Below are 9,290 nucleotides of genomic sequence, written 5' to 3'. Positions count from 1 at the left end.
TATCCAATGATGAAAAAACATGGCAGTAAGACGAAGGACCATGGCAACCTCCCTTTAAGAGCAAAGAAGAAGAAAAATCATGGCAGGCAGTGCTGCTATAGAGTTTTTCTTACCCCTGATTCTCAGAGAGAACTGCTGCTGAATGTGTTTCAAATCAACATGGATCTTCTGTCTTCAGGATCTACATTCTTTTTCTTTTATTTGCTTCAGGTACACAAACTTCCAGAGGCACAGTGAGTTCTATAGCTGCCCACTGAAAACTGATCCACTACACCCGGTTGTGTCTCTGCTGAGATTCAAGTTGTCTCTTATTGTCTGATCACAAGTTCTAATTCCAAGCCTCCCAAGCTTATTCAGCCTACTCTCATTTTTATTGATTTTTTCCCTTTGTTTAAAACTGAAGAGTCTCTTCTACCAAGGACAGAAGAGATCTCTTCCTGTCTCTATTGCTGCTGTCAGACACTTCAACACTGACGACACTGTGCTGAAGGAAGCTGACCTTGTAAAGATCAACTTTGGTGCACCGGTGACAGGTTGCACCTCAACATGCATTCATTTAGCACAGCTTTCTATACATAGTCTGAACAGCCACTGTGGAACATTTACCACTTCCCCAGCGGTGTGTTTCTTTGCACTGCAGGTTTGTTCCATGAAGGTTTGTTTGTGGTAAAACTGTTGTGGTGTTGTGCTATAATAACCTTTTTGTGAAAGCCAAAGTCTGAGCCAAGTGAGCAGCCCCTTCCTGAGCGTCCACTTCCAACTAGTTGCTGGAGCAACTGAAGCCAGACACTTCTTACTGCTGTGGCTTTAGGCTTTTTAGAGTCAGATGCATTTAGATTTATTTTTAGAGTAGGAAGAAGACATGAGAGACCTTTATGTGCATCCAGTGTCTGCTGCTACGTACAGTCAAGTAGGACTACATGACTTTATCCTAACATACAGCACTGTGTGCCATCAGTTGCTATATAAAGCCGTACAATAGACAAAAATGTCTGGTAATATCCACACTAATCCTCATATCTCATGTTCCACTACAATCGGCTTTTTGAAAGGCTAGTTTTATGAGCTTCTACAATTTGCACTAATTCTCCAACAACCTCTTCATCATCGGACAATATTTTGCTTTAAAGCTGTCTTTGCTTATCTATAGGATATTAGATATAACCTATACATATCAGGTCAGGATATCAGGTTACACAGGATCTTGTTTGGATGACTTCATTCTCAGAGTTGCCTGTTGTTTGAATCTGTTTCCAAAAATGTGACGCAAACAACCTGTAAACTGTGTTTCAACTTTGCGATGTTACAACATTTCTATACACACACCATCACCACATGCTGTTGACCCCGAGCTTTCTAGTACTGAGCAACATTACACAGAGAGCGGATGATGTAAATCCTCTCAGATTGGGAACACACACTTCTGTTACAGTGTTGGGGGGGGGTTAAAGTCAACAACAGCTTACATTTGAGTCTATGCAACAATGGCTCACTTCCTCCAATATTTAACCCATCTGTGCGGGGGTCATTTGACACATCTGGACTTCAGCGCAGAGGCCAAATGATGTCATGCGCAAAAGGGGTTAATTTTCTGTTGCTCCACAGTGAGAAAACCTTAAAGAAAAGAAGCGTGCACTGCAAACAGGGCAGTAAGTAGCAGTGCGTTGTGTTGAATACCAGCTGTATAGAATTACTTTAAAGATACTACAGTGCTGTTTGTATTGTGGTGTGTCCGTGCACAAATGATGCTTTACACTTTAAACATTTCACTGCTCACACTGCTGGATGGTTGTCACCTCCTCATGGACTAAACCTGCTGTCTGCTCCCCTCAGTCTGCTTCCTCTCTGCCTGCTGTCACCAAGGAAACCCTGGTCATCTCTCTGTCACCACACAGGGAGAATGGAGCATGGGATAACCATGCATTGTCTCTGCTGCTCAAACTCCCATTTGGCTCTCTAACCTTTTACAATCTCACCACATGAATCCTGATTGCCAGGTGCAAATCGGACACATTTATTTGAAACCTAATAGTGTGTGTGTGTGTGTGCGTTTGTGTGTACATGTTCATCCCTGTAACCAATCTTACCTTGCAGTGAGCACTGAGAGAAAAGGGGGAGACAGACTCTCTGGTCCAAATTCAATGATGCCGCCAGTCAGGAATAGAAAGACAGCAGACCTGTGCAGTCTCAGATCCCTTTAAATAGACATGCTCATCCTCCGCTCGCTGGCAAACATACACAGACACACAGTGGAGAGAGAGTGAGGAAATACCAGTCATTTGGTGCACACATGTACAAGACAGGAAGGTTTTATTGTTTCAAATCAAGGACAGTATCTCTCGTCCATCCCTCAGGTATTGCTGCACTTCTCTTCCTTTCTATTCTTGTCTCTCATCTCCTACAACACATGCTGTCACACTCATCTGTACTGTTGCATTTTCTGACCCTTTCTAGACAAAGAGGGAGAATGAAATGAGAGGTTGGGCCAGTAACCTTTGACAGGCAGGCAGGCTTTCTTTCCTCTTCATGACCCTGCCCCTTCGCCTTTTGCTATCTTCACTACTTGTTTGAACAAGGCTTCTTTTCTTTCTTGATACCCAATATGCCAGCCTCCTTCCTTTCTCTCTCAGGCTATGTGCATGGCTCTGCCTATGCCTCACCCTCCCTTTTTCTCTGCACGCTGTGTCCTTGTATCCCTGGCAACCGATGATATCATTTAGTCCAGAGCTAGGAGCAAGGCCTCAAGCAAAGAGGGGAGTGTTTGCGCGCGTGTGTGTGTGTGATTATAACATGGAGAGATGGAGATGGAGAGAGAGAGAGAGAGAGAGAGAGAGAGAGAGGGAGAGAGAGCGGGGGATGGAGAGAGTCCATAGGATTTAATGTATACTTCTACATCTCTCTCTTCTTTTCTCTGCTCACTCTTCTCAGATGTCTGCAGCAGTTGTACAGCAGCTCTGTCAGCTGAACAAACATTCAGTGAGTAGTGAGGAAGTCTCTGATCTTAAAACACACTCTGATCTGTGTCCTCGTTTGGACAAATCAACAGTTTGTCACATTCTTTCACATCTCATACCATCTGGAGCTGCTTGCTAGCTGCAGTGAACCACTGCAGATGTGCATCTCTTGCTGAGACTTTTACGTGTGTGTGTGTGTGTGTGTGTGTGTGTGTGTGTGTGTGTGTGCATGCGTTTGCGTGTGTGCGTGTGCGTGTGTGTAGTAAGGATACTGCTTCCTATACCATAAAAGGAAGGATGGGCTGCACCAGACCAGGCCTGTCTCTGGTGGCTCCTAAGCTAGCTAACACGAGGAGCAGAGACATGAACAGAACAGATGGAGGGGAAGTGAGAAGCTACAACATGCAGACGGACAGAAGCAGCACAGACAACCCACCCTGAGTGCATGCACATGTATGATTTTATTGGATACAGGCCTGAAATAGCGTCACGATCACGGGGAAAAAAAGTACAGTATGAGCCGAATATCAATCACATTTCTAAAAATAACATCCCTGCAGCCCCGCTTCACTCTGCTCCATCCCCTTCTCCCTTTCTATAACAGCAGCTTCTCCCAGTGTATGCTCCATAAAGCACAGCCCTCTGAGGGGTACTGGAATGTACCAAGGCAAGGTCAAGAGCAAGAAAGAGGGGTGTCTTTTGCAAACAATGCAAAACCTACAGCTTCTTGTGAACAAAGACAATGAAGCAGGTTAACAGGTTCGGAGAAGACACTCCATGCATGTGTGCGTGTGAGCGCCAGACACCTGGTTTGTGTGGTTAATGGTAACCTACAACTGCACATCCGGGAGGTTACCAATGTACCAACTGAAAGCATAGGCTGGGTTCATGTTGCACATTGGGGACAATAACCCTAAATGTCCTTTTGTTTATTCTGTTTCAAACAACTTCAAAATGTGTCAGTCAAACATCTGAGCCGGTTATTTTATAAAAACACAACAAAGTGAGAAGGTCTGTGTTCAACAAACTGAGCTGAAGTTTCAGTGGAGCTGAGTGCTGTACAGTCTGTGACACAGTTTAGACATCAGGCTACATGGAGATTAATCATCACACTCTGTCACACTGAAGCTCCTGACTATTGTAAACCTCCCCCAAACACACACTCACACACACACACACACTCACACTACACACCACACGCACACACACACATGCAGACATGCTCACGTGCAGACACAGTGCAGAAATGTGAAATGATGAATGTAGTGGAGGGGAACTGTGAGGTTACACTTGTGGTTACATTTGAGCTCTGTGAAACTGTTGAATATTAGCCGGCATGTTTGTGTGTGTGTGTGTGTGTATGTGTGTGTGTGAGCTTCATGCATGAATGTGCAGCACAGTCTGCAGACACACTGCAGTATGTTCAGATCATTCAGAACAATGACACACAGAAAACACAAAGATCAACACATGTAAACAAACACAGGACAGAAAAGAGAAACACACACATTCACCCTCTCACACTGTTCAATGCATGCAGTATATTTCCATTCAGCCATAAGCAAAAAGCACATCAAGTTGCTCCTCTGTACTTCTCCTTTACCTCTTTTGTTGTCTTGGTTCTCTTTGGTCCACACGCCCCTCTGCTCCCCTTTTCCTCCCTTTCACTCCTCGCCACCTTGTCTCACCCGATCCTCTCCTCTGTCTCCTTTCTTCCCCTCTCCTCCTCTTCCTGTTTCCTCACTCCACTCTCTGATGCTGGGGCTCTCATAGCAGACCGATCCATGTGCAGAGACCGACGGGGGCGGGCCGGCGAGCTGCCGCTCACAGGACATGAACCAATGAGAGGGCAGAATCTCGTATCTCTAACATTTTGCAGTGAACAAGAGGAGGCAGGAGGAGGGGAAACACAGCAGACAGAGAGGCATGGAGGGGCTCTTTATTTCTCTTCCTCTGTGTGTGTGTGTGTGTGTGTGTGTGTGTGTGTGTGTGTGTGTGTGTGTATATACAGTATGTGTGTGCATGTGTGTGTGTGTGTGTGTGTGAGTAAGTGAGTGTTGGAACATGGCCAGTACAGTAGAGGAGATATTTTAAATCTCTCCACAGCTGTAAAAGAATCTCTTCAAGCTGTTACAGACATGTTTTCCCACCATGTCACTGCAGGTTTATTCACCTATGTGTGCAGAAAGATACAGACACGTCTCATGCACATTGTCATGCTGCCAACAGTTTTGCATTCACTCTTTTGAAATCCTCAGAAAGGAGGATGTTTAATGACTTAATTAATCTCAACACACATCACACAATCAGTGTGAACCATGGTTAAGTTTCTCCTGTTTCCGTGGACCAGGCTGGAGCTGAACACTCAGGTGTCTCTGTGGGTGAATTGGGGAGTGAGGCACAGTGAAATGGTGACAGACGGGCTGCAAGTGTTGGCTGAGCTCAAATGTCAAGTGACAGGATAACCGGGGGAGGTGGGGCTACAGCTCTTGGTTCATGAGGGAGGGCCTAGTCTTTGTGGCTCAAAATGCAAAACCACCACTCACTCCTCTGCTCATTTCACCCATCACCAACCAGCAACCAGCCAGCAGAGCTGTCGGCCCTGAGAGCAGTTAGACAGAGGAGGAGACGGAGGGAGAGCTGATGAAGAGCCAGAGGAGTGTGAGAGGGAAATGGTGGAAGCAGACTGCTGACAGATTTTTTTTTTTTTTGCCTCTGAAGTGCCTTAGCAACAGCCCCTGATCAGCTCAAACCCTATTGGTCAGTGCTTGAACCCATGTGGGTATTTGGACCAATCAGCAGGCTTTGGTGCAGAACTAAGTGGGGAAAGCTTCACAAGCCAGAATATTTGCTAAACGATGCCCCCTGGTGGCTCAGTGAAGGCCTAGAAACGGTCTCCTGTAGTTTCTGAGCATCTGCTCTGTTTGTACAGCTCCGAGCAAAAAAACATGTCTCATGATACAGACGTGATATTCTTAACTTCAGAGGGTCACGCTAATGTGGATTTTAGCAGAGGTTACATTATTAACCTCTGATTTAATGTCACAACAATTGAAAAATAAATAAGAAACGTGTTAAGATTGTTTAAGATGGTAGAATTAGTAACTAATATTCTGATGGAATATCTCATGGTGAACTGAGTGACACAGGAGAAGAAGAAAAAAAAGAAACAGAGACTAAATACAAAGTAATGAAATGGATCATATTGAACACTAAGAAACACAGATCTGCATCAGAATGTTCAAATATACGTGAATTTACATATCAGACATTGGTACTGTACAGTCTAACAACCGTCTGTCAGTGTCTCATCAAGAATTAAGTCTTATCGAAAATCAGTATTTACCACTAACAAACATCAGTATTTAAAAAAAAGAGTTATAATTGTGTCTTTATGTATTTATGGTTGTGGAGCAGGAAATGGGAACAAGCAACAACCAGGCCTACACTGTCCCCAAGTGGACAATACATGTTATTACATGTTAACGTCTATGAATGTGCAGAATATGAAGAAGACCTGTCACCATATTCAAATTTAAAAGTAGAGAAGAATGGGTGCAAAAATACTGTGGAATAGGTGAAATTTTTCTATGTACTATATTAAATTGTCATACTGTGTTTATTATATATTTCAAAATCATTAGATACAGTTTTGATACTGGGAGCCAGACAGTATCTACTGATTAATGACTTATCTAATTTGTCATTAAACCTCTCAGCTGCCTGGCACGTTCATATTTTTCTAATGGACTTGTTCCAGTTCAGTCACACATGTCTTTCTGTGAATTTTACTTTGACTGATCACATTTCCACACCAGTGTGAGAAACACAGAAGAGGGATTTATAACAATTAAGCCTGTGAAGGACTCTGAGAGACGCCCTCTAAATCACACAGGTGTCTCTGATCCACCCCAAGAAACAGACGGACAGATACAGAGGTGGAGGAGATGTAAATATCAACATTATTTCAAATATATTCAAGTTTCTAAGCTGAATTATTAATCAGTCACATTTAAAATAAGTTAACTTGATCTATTATCTTACAGTCACATATAGAACCAAACCCCAAAGTCCTGCTCCATGACTCACACTGACAATCACTGAAACATGTTGCGTGGCCGCTGGTGACCAGTCGTCTCTACTGATCGACATGAAACTCAGCAGCTCTGCCTCCCATACTGGAGCTGGAGCAGCAGAGGGCAGCTCAGCTGGCTCTGCACTCGGCCTGAATTTATAATTTTAATTGGTAAAAATGCTGACAGCTGAAAAATGTCTGTTCACATAACCGCATCATCAGCCCCAGCCACATAAGTTATGATTGCCATAACTCAAGATTAGATCGGAGAGGCAAGCTGGTCCCTCGATGAATAACAACACTCAGTCACTCAAATTGACTTATTAGGGCAGTGAAGGATTGTTGCTCCAGCTAATCTGACAAACAGTTTTCCATTTGCATAAGACTGAATTGAGCAGAGGGCGACACAGGGCAGCAACAGAAACTCCAGCCACCTATGCAGCACATTTTATTTCCTTTACATTTCAGATATTTAGATCGGTGGTTCCCAATCTTTTAATCAGACCGCCGTCCACACCAGCTGGAGTTATCTCAACAATGAACTATTTCAACCATTTACTTTCACCTAAATGTTTCTTCTCTGCTCGCTTCCTGACTAGTTTTCATTCACCTCTTCATCGCAGCTGACCCAGTGCGTGGATACATTTTTTTAACCAAATAATAATTTCTGTTTCTTCAAATTACTTGAGCTACTCCACGGCAGTCCCGCAGTCCCGCACCCCCGGGGGTGTGAGAAACCTCGGTTTAGGAATCACTGATTCAGATGATGAATCTTCTTCAGAGTAAGATCAAGGTCACATAGGACATCAAAAATGCTGGTGGTTCATGTGTTTAAAAAACGAAAGATGCAAATAATGAACTTGTGTAAAGCTGTTATGAAGGACTCTGGACAAAGAACCTATAGGAGAGGGTTTCACATGGATTAATTGCTCGGTACACACTGAGCTGCCAAAATAGGTCAAGCACGCATTTTGGCAGAACAGAGTGATTTGCTCTGAAATACTTCACTGCAAATGAAGTTTCTGGATTTTCTGTTTAGTACTTGTACTAGATTATTTTCTTATTCTCCTTCGTGTTCATCGTTATCTTCACAATTTCTTTATTTATGTGCGATTATTGTTCTTTATTAGCTCGTTGCTCATTAAATAAAACACCAGCTACACTCTGCTCTAAATAAACTCCATCTGTACAAAATCTTATAAAACTCTCACTGCCTCTGATAATTGGGAACTGCAGACTTTATCATATTTCAAGTTTAACTACTGTCGTTGATGTAAGACTAAGACACACAAGCAGGAGTTTATGCACAGACCTTGACCTGAAAATGTCCGGTGCACGTAGACTCTCTGTCACTATGTTTAACTTTCATACTTTATCTCTCTTTGGCCCATTGGCTTATCCACCACTCACAGTGAGTAGCATAGTACCTCTGAACCATCCTGCTCACTGAAGCCCTTTTGTTCATCACTGAGACAGATTACACAGTTTTGCATTTTACCATTACATTGATAATAGCACATACTGTATGCCATGTCAATGTCCTGTGTCTGTCACACAGCACAATTCAATGAGAGCGAATTTCAATTATAAATTTAAAAAAAGAAGAAGCAGAAAACTACTACACATCTGTCAGAGGAGGAAAAATATCTGGCAAGGAAGAAGTTTCATTTTGGCAGGTAGTTTGGGGTTTTACATTTTGTGCCAAATGGAGGCTTCACAACTGTAGTGACTAGTTGTTAAGAGAGTTTCCTGTGGTACTAAGGTTGATATCTAGAATAATAGCCTGGTAAAACATTCACAGGCAGTACAGAACTGTCCTAGAGGAGAGGACCAAGACCGGGCCGGCCACTGAACCCTGGGTTGATGGTTCGATCCCCAGTTCCCCTGAACCCAGGTTGTTTCAGGAAGAACAAAATCTAAACCAATAATCAATCATGTGGATGGTGACTTGTCCCAGAGGAGTCAGTGTTCAAGCACCTTACTGTTTGATTGCATCATCAGTGTGATATATCACCACTATCACAAAGGTCAAAGGTCAAACCTCAGCCTCATTAAGGGTGCACAGGCACAAATCTGACGAGGTATTTGAAATAATTTAAAGAAATTGTAGGTTAGAGTGATGCAGTGACCTGCACGTCCACGCCCACATGTGTTAGGAGGCCTGTCTTTTGGTCACACTCTGCTTGCTTTGCATATCTGCTCTGTGACATTTAAATCATAACTGCAAACATCTTCAGTCATTGTTTAGTAGAAGAGGCCAC

The sequence above is a fragment of the Seriola dumerili genome, unplaced genomic scaffold (assembly GCF_002260705.1).
Source record: "Seriola dumerili isolate Sdu_G_001 unplaced genomic scaffold, Sdu_1.0 BDQW01000091.1, whole genome shotgun sequence".
NCBI classification, from domain to species: Eukaryota; Metazoa; Chordata; class Actinopteri; order Carangiformes; family Carangidae; genus Seriola; species Seriola dumerili.
Note: the sequence above shows the minus strand (reverse complement) of the source record.